The following is a 13,263-nucleotide window of genomic DNA, read 5'->3' as shown; positions in this document are numbered from 1 at the left end:
TCATTTAAACTTCTATCAATTTTTATATCAATTGCTGAATAGAATTTCTTCATTTATTTTGTTCCATTTATTTATTTTTTGCAAAGATGGGAAAAATTCTGATATTTTATCTTGTTATGAAATAATTTTTTTTCAACTCTCAAAATCAAAAAGAAATTAGCAAATTTTATTTATTAATTAATAATAAATCAATAAATTTGATTTTATTATATTTATTCAATAAAATTGAAGGAACATTTTATGAAGAAGATGACATTTTTAATTATTTATATTTCCAAATATTAAAGAATCTAAAAAGAAGTGCAAATTTTCATATTTTTCTGTGATTCTTAAATGGATAAAGCAGCTCTGATTTAGGTTTTTTTTTTTTTTTTTTTTTTTTTTAATTTTTTTTTTTATTGTTACGATTAAGTCTACTACAAAAGATCTGCTTGCATGTGTTCGTAAACTTCCTGACAACTAGGCAGTATTTCATAGCCATGAAATAGTATTAAAGTATAAATAGTATTAGTGTTTTTATGTTAATTAATTTTCCTTTTTTGATGACAGAAAATATTATTTTATAAAAATGCTTAACCTGATTTCTTATGTCAAAACTTTAAATTGTGAGCTATTCGCTTGTTAAATTGTCATCTGGTTTGTATATACATTTCTATACAGTAATACTAAATTCGAACATTTTCCTAGTGATTTTGATGTTAAGTCTTTCCAATGAATGTATATTATGATGAAAGTTAAATATAACATTTATTTTGTTTACTGTAAAACACTGCATAGTGTATTATAAAAATTAAACTCAAATCCATTTGTCCATCTTGGTGTCTTTTTAACATTTATTGTTGTATGTTTTCTTTTTTTCTTCTTCTAATCTACCGTTGAGTAGGGGATAAAACTTCATAAAAAAATGAAGGTATTTGGGCATTAACCATATATCAGTGATTAATCGTCAAAGATATCAGGTGAATCGCATACATCAATTTTTCACCAAAAAATTGGCAAATTGTTATGTTAGTCTATAGATATATTTGCTACTGCCGTTCAGTTAAATCTAAAGTTTGTCATTGGCATGTTAATGCACATATTACTTTATTATATTAAATATTTTTTACTAGCCACACTTGGAGACCAGTTGGTCCAACAGTATATTTCATCGTATTTACCTTGAGTTAGATCTTTTATGTAGTCTAATACTCATGATTTCCTCAAGACAATATTATTCAGCATGCATTTGTGACAGACATGCATACATGTTATTTTAATAGTTTTACATCTTGTTAAAAACATAATTGTCTGGATAAATTATTTTTTAACTTGCTCAGTATTATAATTTCATTTTCTTAATCTTCATGTAAACTATGAAGATGTGAAATAGATCCTCCTTTCATTAATTTTCAACAGTGTTAAGAAATTGCAATTAAATAATGAAAAAGATTTGAATTTTTCTCCCACAAAAAAAAAATCTATTAATGAAAATTATTCAAATTTATCTTAATATCTTAGTAATAATAAAGATAAATTTATATGTGTGTGTGTTTTGGTGCTCTACAAGTCAGATTGCTTGACTTACAACTATCATATTTGGCTTATACATAATTTGGAGAGCAAAGATGTATACCTCAGAGAGATTTTTTGAATTTTTAATTAGAATTTTAATTAATTAAAAATTAAGCTGACTTGTGGAAGTTTTCCGATTACTTCCGTGAATATTATAGCACAAAAATAAATTTTACACCATTTCAAAATTTTAAAAAGTGTCATTTTAACTGTGATTGAGTCCTAAGGGCCATCACCGGCCACGATACAACCCTCCCCGAAGGAATTATGTCCCGTCATCGATGGGAGGAGTCAGATCCACCACCTATTTGTGTACTCTCCAGGGTGGCGAGATCCAACCACCATGCCGGAAGCATCTCATCCTCATTTCGAAGTGCCCACGGGAGGGGGGGTTAAAATGGTGTAAACTTTATTTTGGGCAATATTCTCGGAAGCTATTGCAAATAAACACCAAAATTCTGCTTAATTTATAATCAATTCTAATTACAGTTTCAAAGAAATTGCCCCGGGGTGCACATTCAATTTTTTCAGGAGGCATATGTGCCAAAGTTGGTAGCTGTAGATCAAACGGCCTGACCTATAGAACGCCACACATAAACGCGCTCATTCATTCATGGTGCTTGGAGTAATTTAAGAATCGCCAAGTTAACACGGGTAGAGGGGCGTTAAAAATAAAATGAACGTTTTATGAATGTTTCTGGATTTATATGATGTATTTATGTTTAACTTAGAAAGCATTAAGAAGAATTTACATTTTACAACTCTTTTTACTTTCCGCCTATCTGCAACATGTTATCAATCTGCTAATTTAGCTTCAAAATCATGTCAAATTTATGTAACAGTATTTTTAAGTTTTCGGGTTAACATACATTTACCTCACACATTTATGTTGGACATTACGCGTATATTACATACTTCTATTATTTTACAAAAATGTACATTAAAAAAACAGACACTTTTATTTAAGGATCCAATCTAAAATCATAAAAAGTTCTGCCATTTTGCTTTAAAACAATATACTACACCTTCTAGTTTGTTTTGTTGTTGAGTTACTACGCACACATATGAGCGAATGGATAATACATCCTTCGATAAATTTTATGGATATATTTCGAGTAATAGAGACATATATCATTCACTCAGATCATTAAATTTTTCATTTGCAATAATAATTTCACATGGGCAGACAGTCAACCGGTAAAGCAGGAAATTTAAAAATCGTCTAAAAATGCAGGGAAATTTGAAAATTTTGATAATAACCGAGAAAATACAGGGAATTTTAATCTTATTTATTTATTGTTATTTCCACCCCCACCCCATCAGAAAAGTTCTTATCTCTAAAGATAACAAGAATAAAACATCTTAGTCATAACTTCCAAAAGAGAAACAATACCATTCGCGATTGTGTAACACGGAAACTCACCCCTTTTATACCCCCTCTTTTGTATAGATCAATTCCGATTTGCTCGACAGTTGTTCTTTTTCCATGAGATACCCGAATTGCAGTTAATGAGCATGCGCGAGACTTTTATAACTGCGTGAAAGACTGCAAAACGTTTCTCTGGAGGGAACATTCAATCTGCGGAAGCAGCGCGGTGGTATGTAGTCTACCTTACTTGAGTTTATTGAATGGTTTGTTTATTATTTGAGAAACTGTTAATTTATTCAATGTAGATTAAAGACTATTTTCAAATAATCCGTATTTAACACGATTTGGACTTATTTAAAAATCAATTCCGATTTGGCTGAATGGGTTCTAGAAATTTGCTTGCTTATTAGTACGTGCGGTTCGCTTTCTAAGAAGATAATAAACCTAAATAATATGGGAAAGCATGCACTTATTGGCATGCCAAAAGAGGAAAACAGACAAGACTGCCTGCCAGTTCAAAAAAGTCATTATTGATGTTGGATAAAAGGAATACAGGAAAGGATGACATGCCAAATCTAAAAACGTCAAATTGAACGTCTGACCGATTTCGAACTTTTTAATGCAAGAACAATAATTTAAAGCCGAATTTTAATGGGCATTAAAACTTATTGCATCATATTCGTATTTTAATGCATTCAATGATATATCGGACATATTTTTGCATATGTTCATTGAAAGTGAAATAGCTAAAAAATATACGTTAGGCCCTAGAAAAATGTTGTATCTTATTTATTATGGATTAGGTCCATTAGCTCCATGAAACTGATAGTTGCAAAATCTGCAGAAATTGATGCCCAAATATATGAATTGTCAAAAATGAATAAATAAATAAATAAAGTAATCTTGCTTTGTAATGTTTTTTCTTAAGTAATCTTTAAATGATTTGTATTATAACAAAAATAATTTGTGTTTTATTTTATCCGAGTCTTTAATTTTGTGTGATTTACAATTAAAGAGCATGAAAGGTAATAAATATATCCCCCTCTCTTAATATATAAATTTTGTCTTGCTAAATTCTAGATAATAAATAAAGAGAAATTGTTTTTTTTTTCGATATATAAATATAACCTTTTTTTAATGTGCTATTATTTCGAATAATCTTAAATTGTTGCTTCCTTTCCTTGCTTTTTCCACTCCTTAAAATCATATTGCATTATAATTAGCAAGAGTGTTATTCGCGTATTTCCTCCTATCTTAAATATACGCTCAGGGAAAAAAAAGGGATTTTTTTTTCTACATTTGATGGCAACCCTGGACAATATCCCTAAGAAAGATTTTGTACAAAATGTAATAGAAATCTACTCTTTTGATATTAAAACTACGCATCACCACATAACATTCCATTCATCTGGCTTATATTATCCTTTAATTATCAGGTTTGGAGATAGACATAATTCTAAAATTGGCTTCTTTTTTGGAATCAGTAATCGAATACTTGAAGATTAACTTTAAAGTCATTAACATATGGAAGTTGACTTTTTTCTATGTGTGTGTGTGATTACTGTATTTTCCCTTCGTATATAAAAAAATAAAAATAAAATATGGGATTTAAAGGCAGTAAATCAAAAACAAATTTGCATAGCAAAAAAATTAAAATATTTCGTGTTAACGTATTAAAAAATTTATAAACATCTAACTAAGCGTATCAGAGTATTAATTTTTAGTGTCGCCAAATCACACCAAGCAATAATAACTTACCAAGGATTTTAAGGTTGCAACAAAGACCACATTTAATATATTGGTGGATGGTAACTACATTTGATGAGTTTTTGACATAGAAAAATTCTAGTTTGATATCTGTACGTATACCAAGTCGATACTTGTGTACTAACTACAAATGCCATCCTTGCGACTAACAGCTAAGGTTATCATTTTTATTGAAACCAGCGATTAATTGCCAAAGATGTCATGTTAGTTTGTTGATTATGATCGCCAAGGGCATATGGTGAAGTCTAAAGTTCGTCAATGACATGTGGTTAAACTTTAAATTTGCCAATGGAATGCGGTTAACACACAAATACCCTTAAGTCTAATCCGTATCAGATGTCTAACATAAAAATTTAGGTTGGCATCTAGTTTAGGATGCCTCTTCGCCTCACTTAGGATATCAATAATGCCAAGTCACCAAAATAAAAAATATAGATTTTTGGCAATTATTGTTTTGTAATATTGTTTGTTCTGTCAATCATCTTGATTGGCGATTTGGCATCCTTCGCGAGGTAAAGGGGCACTTTAAACTAAATGCCAACCAGAATTTAATATAATAAACAAACATTATTGAACAAAACAGTTGCGAAACTTTTAATGAATAAAATTAGCACTTTTTTTTTGTTTAGCAATTTTACATATTTTAAAAGTTAATTTTCGCTCATATTACACTTATTCTGGTAACTAACGATTTCAAGTAAATCATCAATTTTTCTTTTCAGTATTTCATTCTGTTTTTGCTTTGCTGTTGTAAGTATTTTGGATATGATGTTAATTTTGGATAAAAGTTTTATGTTTAACTGTATGATTGGTGCAATTTTCTTATCCATCATTCTTTTTTCTTTCAGTAATAAGGTTTCATTGTACTTTTTCCAAAATATATCTTTATAATAAGAACAGAATATCACTTTTCCTTCTTTTTTGTTCCCAATGTCTCTAAGAATTACGATTTGATTTGAAGTTAACTTTAAAAAACATTTAAAAGAGTAGGATTTATGAATTAATATTTCACATGGAATACAATTTTTTGTGGACAGTTTTTCACCAATTCGTATTTTATTCAAAAGTAATGGCAGGATTTTTTCCCTTTTTTGATGCAAGTGAAGACATAAACATCTAAGATAAAACAGTTTTCGCAAAGTTATATTAATCTCTTTGTATTCAACATTTTTCTGGCATTCATCATCGTTTCTGTGAATAACTGGATACAAAATGTCTTCGAATACATTTGATAAATTTGGCTTGCTTTTCAAAAAATCATCATATTCCTCGTCAATAATGGTAGCATATTCCGATATGTTATCAAATTTCAACTGCTTGCACAGTTCTAAATAATATATTTGCAATATTTTAGCAAAATGACTTTTTAGTTCAAACCAGAATTTTTCATTATGATTCTGACTCGTTTTTGCTAATAGTTCTAGTACAGAATATATTAAATCCAATTTTTTAATCTCTAACTCTGAAATATTCATTTCTGGTAAAAAATATTTCATGAAAAGTTCAATGTAGGTTTTATATATGACAAAAATCCCATAATGGTTGTTATGATTTAAAAATAATTCCATTGAGCTCCTAAGAATTTGTATTGCATATATTTGTGGAAGATTAAATTTTGTGCTGGAAATAATATTTTTAAAGTTATGGACTATTTTATTTCTTAATTGTATTATTTCCTTAATAGAAATAATATTAAAGATGGCCATGAAATAATGAATACTTGTTTTTTGTAATTCAATTGGTATCAAAAGTTCCATTATTTTATGCTTAAATTTTCCATCAGTAACTATCTGCAGTATTTTTCCCGCAATAAATAAGCTAATTTCGAGAGAAATTTCATTTTCCTTAGTATCGGTATTCTGTTCTGCTATTGATATTAAAATTGGAACGACAAATTGTTTAATAAAAGTGATTTGGAATTTATCAACAACAATTTCATGATCTAAACCAAATATATCATCTATGAATTCAATTTCTTCCTCAAATCGTTGTATGTCGCATCTTATAGAATTTTCTAATTTCTTCCTCATAGAATCTTTTAAATTAAAAATAATATTTCTCAAAAAAGATGTTATATTTGCTACATATTTAGAAATTCCTTGCTGTACAATATAATTCCGTACTTCATGTTGGCATTCTTTTAAAATGATTAAAAGGCCAAGTCGCGCTGCATTTTTTATCATAACATCTTCATGAAAACTGTATTGTAACAACTGTTCGAAAACCGGGAATGTTTTTCTCTCAGAATCATAAAGCTGATGTAATATTTGAGGAGAGTATTTCCTTATCATTATCTTTAATATTGTTACATACCGGGCAACATCATCTTCACACCCAACGATGACATGTGGAGGCGTAGAACAATCTTTCTTTGCTCGAATTAAGCCTATTTCTGAACATTGCAATTTCAGAGATTCTCTTAAACTTTTAAAACTTGATTGACTCGATTTCTGGATTTGTATGCCTTTAATATTTGGTTCTGGATCTGAAAACTGACGAGACTTATTTTTTGATGCTCGAACATAATCCAAAATCAGCATTTTTGTTAACTATTCATTCTCGCAAATAGCAAAATTCTTAAAAATGCGTAGGCAGCTTCAACCTAGTGAAACGGGATTTTGCTAAACATTTTATTTAAGTAAAAAAGATTTCAATAATTTATGAGTCGAAATTAGTACATATATGAATTTTTTCTCTTCAGTTCAGTTCAGTAGTGATTTGAGATTTATGATTGCCATTTGGCAGTTTTATCTCCATCTTTCTCGACTGTTAAAAAGAAATGTTTTGTTGAGAAGAAGCTTGACAAATATTGTACAAAGAATTTTTTTATTTTTCTCTTGTGCAATTATAAACATTGCGTATTGATTAATCATGACAAGACTCGTTCGCTTAGTTAACAGTTAAAAATTCAGTTAACTAATTGTTAATTGAATTATTTTTGTTATTATTAATTATTTATAACATTTAAAACTTATTAAGGTCAAAAAAATTGTCTTTTGTGAACCTTTATACTCTCAAACGTTTTTTTTTAAAAGTTATTATATAGGATAAAAAATTGTCTTTTGTGAACCTTTACACTCTCAAACGTTTTTTAAAATGTTATTATATAGGATAAAAAACTGTCCACTTTACATTCATTTTCCAGCTTGAATGAAAACTTTATTTAATCTTTCATCTTGGTTGCCTCTTTAAACAAACTGGACTGGTCTTCCCAAAACTTTCTAACATTACTCTCTAATAAACTTATTAGGCCAGAGACATTTTACATGGCATTGGCGTACAACAGTTACAAAATATGAACATTTGGCGTGAATTTAACGTTTTCACTGAATCTATCAAGTTATCCTTGGGATAGTAGGATTTGAGTTTTAGATACGGTTTTTTCAATTGACTGAAACAAAAATTTGACAGTTACATTTGTCGTCAAGAAATTTCATACCAAATTTGATAAATTTAGGTTACTGTGTTTTTGAATTATCGCTTTTACATGTTTCTGAAAGTATAGACCGACAGACAGTCAACTCGTTTTAGCTCAAAATTTGACATATGTCTATACTATTGATGTTAAATCTGACCGAATTTTATCTATCTAGTTCTTTTTATTTATCTAGTTCTAGTTCGTTTAAAATTATATTCGAACAGCCGGGCAGACGGATTTTCTCTAAACAGATTTTACTCAAAATTTGGCAGAAATCTGCAAATTCGATGTAAAGACGGTATGCCAGAATTTAATGCTTCTAACTTAAGAGGTTTCTGAGTTATATTCGTCACAGACAGACTGGCAAATATTTTCCAAAAATGTGTTTTTCGAACGCAGGGAGGACTAAAACATGGAGATTCGTCAAAAGCTTGAGTTTGAATTCTTTGATGATTGCTATACTTTCTCTATACTACGTACAGAGAAAGTAAAACAGGGTCCACTTTGCATTCAATTTCCAGCTTGACTCCTTTTTATCTTTCATCTTGATTGCCTCCGTAAAAAATATTTTATGCAAATAACGCATTTAGTATGTAATTTTCTGGCGTTTAGAAAATAAATACTATAAGTTGGTATTATCCGAATACTATTCGTTTTAAGATCCCGAGTCTAGTACTTTTGGACGATTTGATTTCGCAAAAGTTTGATATTGTTACAAAATTTTTTCTTCTACAACAAATACCTCCACTCAATTGTAATTACTCAGCGCATTTAATTGTAAGTTTAGCAGCTTGCTTGCTGTCTAATCCTCCAGTTTCTTTACCTGTCGGCGACTCCGACCACTCTCACACACACAACTTCCGCCGATACACACACTTCTTACTATCCACACAACTTCTTGATGGTTGGGTTGACGAGGCGCCTAGCCCCGGCAGGGGCTTATCCCCGGTAAGGAGAGACTTCACAGTGCTTTGCTGTCTATACTTTGCCGTGGCCGTCTTCGACGAAATTTGGAGATGACGAGTGTCAGGATTCATTGTGATTGTCTGATATTAGGGTGAGGGGGGGGGTACGCTGCCGTTGGGCTTAGTAAGTTCTTACTGCTTGAACCACACAACTTCAGAGTGCCCGCCGTCTTTTATAGCTCCGGGAGGCGGGGCTAGAATCTTCAGACCAATCAGGGCGTATCTAGGTGTATCTTAGTTCCTACTGGATGGATCGTGAAGCTTCTCGAACTTTCCAGTGTAATCCATTTAGTCGCCAACCTCGTCAAATTCATCGCCAAGCCGCCAAATGTTCGCCAAATTTGTCGCCAAGCTCCGAGGTTATTGACGCGGCACCCACTCAACACAGATCTTACAACGGTCTTTCTAGGATGACACTATTTATGCCGGGTAGCAAAATTACAGATTTGTAACATTTTAAGATCCCGAGTCTAGTATTTTTGGACGATTTGATTTCGCAAAAGTTTGATATACAATAAATGTGCGCGGTTTCGAGACTTTTCTTCGACTTTGACCTTTATTTCCGTTCTATTTTTAAGACGCATTTTCTTATATTTCACCCTTATTTGGTAAAATAAATGATTCTTGGTGCATGCCGAAAAGCGGGGGAGAGTTTCCGTATCTGAGAATCATTAATGAATTAATAATAATTAATAAAAATCTGTGAATCAATAAAATATTTTACGTATAGTTTTGAACGACTGAGTCAAAGTTACGATGTACCGTTGATTCAATGAGAACCTAGCATCACTTCTTCAGAATTGGATGATTTTAAATATAGCTTTTAGTTTCAGATAAGAAGAGAGTGAAGTAAAAAGAATTTAATTTTTGTTAATAAAAAAGTATTAAATAAAAAGAAAGAAATATTGATAATATAGTTAAAAACTGGAGAAAAATTGAAATTAAATCTACGATCGCAAATTTCAAATTATCATGTGAGAACATTATTACTTTTAAGTCATTATTTGTCTCAATTAATTTCAGTCATTAAGCAGTTTAAACCGGTTTGAAACAACCACGAGACTTCTCTCTCTCTCACTCTCTTTCTCTCTCTCTCTCTCTCTCTCTCTCTATATATATATATATATATATATATATATATATATATATATAATATTTTTAAACTTTCATTTTCAATTTTTCTAGCTGGCAGTTGGCAAACAAAGTTTTGGAGCTTGACCGATTTTGAGATGAAATAACAGCTATGATGTCATAGTTCTACGTCAACCTTTTAAAAACGCATCTGCTGTCAAAGAAGCATACGTAATAATAAAGCAATACTGGTAAAAGCAGTTCAACCTTTTAAAAATGCATCTGCTTGCCATTTATGCTTTATTCATTGCCTACGCGATTTCGAGCTTCAAAACCCCCTAACCAAAACAACAACATGTTCTCACATGTTAATAACCGAAGGAAAAGGAACTGCGCACTGTATCAAAAATAAAGCGTTTGCGTATTTCAGTAATAAGTAGATGAATAGGTAATACTTAGTTCAAGTAAATGGTCACGACGCAGCACGGTTTCGGTTATTAGAAATGATTTAGAAATTTTAGACAAAATTACTTAGAATTGCAGCTCAATTAAGAAATGACGCGCCTTCTTTTAACCTAAGAAAAATTATTAAATGAATATTCAAAATTACATGAGGGACCTGGTCATAAGTAGCAAAATTAGATGATTGTAAATTTAAGGCTGTTTTAAGAAATATTTGGTCGAATTACTTTTGCTATGGTCCATAACAGATTTAGCATCAATTTTGATTATCATCAATTTAATTATTAGAATAACGTATCATTGGAGGATTATGGAAGTTGTATTTTGATATTAAGTCTTGATCTTTGAAGCAATCACACGATAATCATACAATAGTTATTTTTATCCAAATGCACACTATTTTATGCTATTCTATGATGTCACCTGCAAGAAGAGAAATAGATTCCAAATTTAGGCAGCGTGACGCATTTTACACTGGCATGAGCTGACTTCTTTGAAAAATTCGATTTCTTTCTCCAAATTTAACACCATATCCACATAAGAATAGTGACAGCTCATCTATTAATACTACAGCACCCTTTCAAATTATTTTTTGATATTATATTTTTGTTTTATATCTAATTTACTTTTCCGATAGTTCATGCTCTACTTTATCATTTTGAGAATCTGACGATCAACAGAAATGGAAAAAAGAAATAAATAAATTAGTATATGTCACATTTACTATGACTATCAGATTCTTTAATTGTGAAAATAAACTTCTTAGCTTTTGAAGGACTATCTAACATTTATTGACTTCTTTTAAGATGAAAAAAAAAAGTTATTTACAAAACTATTTACAAAGCTGCATTAACAACAACATTTTGTTAACAACGCTACAAGAACCGATCTAAACAATTTCGTTTTTCAGTTCATTCTGTATCTCAGAGTTCTTTTTCTTCGAGTTGAAGTGTCAGTTCCTGCCCCCTCAGTCCTTCTTCCATTTCACACAACAGCATAAGAATAGCAGGTCAGGACTAGTTTTTCAGGTAGCTCATGGACATCCGCAGTGCACACAATTGATTGGCCTTCGAAATCTAACGTTTCCTCTTTCTCCTTTTAAATTTATAAACAATCTGAACTACAATTCAAATAAACTGGGCATAAAGCGTGGAAAATTGCTTTTTCTCATTGGCTACTTATGAGTTACTCTTCTTGTTTCTTTGACAAAAATGCATTTGGTTCATTGAATATTCATTTTCATTTTAAAACTAATTTTTAGAAGGCCAGTGTGAATGATCTACTTGTATATTGTTAATTATATTCATTGGCGGACAATAATCACTGAAGAGCCTATCAAAGCGCGATCTTTGGCGACTTTCTGGCAATTAATTGCTAGGATGTGATTAGTATACAAGTACCAAAAAGCCAAATTTGTATTTTGGAAGCCATTTTTTCGACCAATCAAAACTGTGGTGGCAGCATCATAAGCCAGTTAACAACCTACAAACACGAGTGATCACTTTTGTCTAGTGGTTATATTACGCGGCTTCTAACACTAACATTGCGAGTTCGGTACTTGGCAACTCAACTTCGAAAAAAAAAATTTGACACAGAACTGCAATTTTTATCAAGAAATCACCTAATATATTTATTTAAATATATTAGGTGATGATATTTATCTCATGACTTATCGTGTTTACAGGTTTTTGAAAGTAAAGATTAATAGTTGGTCAATCTCTTGATAATTTTAGTGCACAGAGATCTATACTTTAGGTGTTAAATCTGTGTACCAAATTTTATACACCTAGATCTAATTGTTTTGCTGTTATCGTGTTAACTCCTATTGAGATTGCCGGACAGACAGACTTTCTTAATAGATTTCATTCAAAATTTGACAGAAATCTACAAATATGAAGTAAAATCTGTACACCAAATTTGATCTATCTAGCTCAACGTGTTTTCGAATTATTTTGTTCATAGACAGCCATAATATAAAAAATATGTTTCTCTGACTCAAGATGGTTTGTGAATCCAAAATTCACAAAAATCTCGAATTCGAATTTTTTACGATTATTATACAGTACACTCCCGATTATCCGCGGAATTGGGTGGCGCGGCCGCCGCGGATAACAAAAATCGCGGATAATCCGAAAAAAGCTAAAAACGGGTATAGCAAAAAAGAAAACAGTCATTCCCACTTTGAAAAATCGTTTTATGTACAATAAAACGTAAAATAAACAGCAGGAAATGTCTAACTGACGCTTAATATTTTAGTATACCACTCAAAACTAACCTAAAATGCATTTTGTTAATGAAAACAGAAAAGTGCTTAGTATTTACGAGAGGCGTCAAGGATACACAGAAAAATTAATACATATGCACTGTTTTAATACTGTAATGTATTATGTAATTACAAAAGCATAACTGTAAAATTGTACCTTTTTGAAAAAATCAGTCAAAAAAAAAAAAAAAAAACTTTGTGCGGTAGGCGTGGATAATCCGCACCTCGGATAATCGGGAGTCTACTGTAGTTTTTCTTTATATACTTTATATTTGAGAAAATGAAGCAGTCCGTATTAAAAATTTTGAAAACAATTAAGAAATTTTCTATCGTTTTCATGTACATATTTATTTTTGACAATTGAATAAGTGAAATATATTCGAAATTAAATGTT

This window comes from Argiope bruennichi, chromosome 7 (genome assembly GCF_947563725.1).
Source record: "Argiope bruennichi chromosome 7, qqArgBrue1.1, whole genome shotgun sequence".
Classification (NCBI taxonomy): Eukaryota; Metazoa; Arthropoda; class Arachnida; order Araneae; family Araneidae; genus Argiope; species Argiope bruennichi.
Note: the sequence above shows the minus strand (reverse complement) of the source record.